Raw genomic sequence first — 1,644 nt, forward strand, 5'->3', positions numbered from 1 at the left:
TTGTTTTGTACGATTATAATAAGTCCATTGGATAGAATGAAAGGGCAGGGCAATCTACTGCAAGAAACTTTCTAGGAGTTCTCTATTTCGTTAACCCAGAAGAGAACATTTTCAAATTAATAAAATCTGCAATGGCCCTCACTTGCATGTGTCCAGTTTCCATTGTTCTCGTGAGTAATTTACGGTTGCTGATTTCCAATGTTTACTGTCGTTGTCAGAGTTGAGAATAAGATGATTCTGCCATTAGTAATGATGTTAGCTTTGTGGCTCTAATTTTACTTGAATATCTTTTACTGCAATATTTTTTTACATGTGAAATTCGGATTAGCATCCAGTTTAACTGTTGTAAATTTTGTTTTCGTCTGCTTAATTCATCATTTAGATTCAGACTGAGTCGGATTTATGTGATCCTTGGTATTATCTTGAGATTCTTATTTGGATATCTAATTTTCGCAGTGAATTTCTATGAGTTGATACGTTTAAATTCCTGTTCTTTAAGCGAACATCCATTTCCCCTCTGTTTTTTAAAATTGAAAAAAACTTTTTCAATTGGCTAAGAGCTTACTTTGGGATATAAACAAATAGGATAATCGTCTGAAACCTAAAGGCATTTTGCACTACAAATCCCCCAACGGGTTATTTCAACGAATTATTTCAGGTGGTTAGATTTTGTTTACCATAATATAACAGCACATCAAAATCTTGAATTATATTAACAAAAGCTAGGACCATAACCTTGAATATTGCAGGGTTTTTCTTACTTCAGGGAAAAAGAAGACATCGGTTTTTCTTACTTCAGGAAAAAAAAGACATCGGTTTTTCTTACATCAGGAAAAAAGAAGACATCTATGCTTTTGAACAGAGGATGAGTACTTACATGGTGCAAGCCCATGGTTGAGGTGTGTTTAGACCGCTTATTCCTCTATTGTTGCTTGGGATATAAACCCTAGCTAACACTACCGAAAATTAATGTACAGAATTAAACACAGATTAATATTTACAGAAAATATACGAGTGAATGATACAACCGAAATCGCCAATTTTGGCACCAAAAAAAAACAAAACAGAATACACCAAAACCAACAAACCAGAATCACAGGTTGCGAAGAAACCGAGTGTCACAAAGTCAGAATAAAAACGCGTATGTTTTTGGCTGGAAAAGATTTTGAACGGGCGGGAAAAATGAGTTTTTGATAACGCATCGCCGTCTGTGGGAATCGAACCCACGACCACGTGGTTAAAAGCCACGCGCTCTACCAGCTGAGCTAAGACGGCTTTGTTTATGCTCGGTAGAAATTATTTGAATAACAGTTTTCTTTAAAAAAAAAAAAAACCAACGAAAGCGTTAACCACGGTCTCCTTCCCACCTATCGATTTTACTTCGATTCATACATTTCGGCGTACTATGCTCTAATCTTAAAAGTATCGAAAAGATTTGACCTCATGAACTCATAACAAGTGAGGTACTTAACAACGGAAATTAGATCAAGAGCGCTGGCCCTTAGGATTTCTATTGTAAGTTTCACTTATTAATTTGAAATGATTTTGATTTTTTCGAATTTTTGATTGGCAACCTAATATATGATTGGACATAAATATTTTGGGTTTGGAATTAATTTTTTCCATAATTGTAAAAATATATAA

The 1,644-nt window shown here is 34.5% G+C and overlaps 1 non-coding gene across 1 annotated transcript; it reads right to left on the bottom strand.

Annotated features, from left to right (window-relative positions):
- Positions 1 to 1,202: 1,202 nt before the first annotated feature.
- Positions 1,203 to 1,275, bottom strand: TRNAK-UUU (transfer RNA lysine (anticodon UUU)). Its single transcript has one exon. It is a non-coding gene; the product is annotated as a tRNA-Lys (tRNA).
- Between the last annotated feature and the right edge of the window lie 369 nt (positions 1,276 to 1,644).

The sequence above is a fragment of the Pinus tabuliformis genome, chromosome 3_2 (genome assembly GCF_031772625.1).
Source record: "Pinus tabuliformis cultivar Carrire ecotype Pingquan chromosome 3_2, CPIR1, whole genome shotgun sequence".
NCBI classification, from domain to species: Eukaryota; Viridiplantae; Streptophyta; class Pinopsida; order Pinales; family Pinaceae; genus Pinus; species Pinus tabuliformis.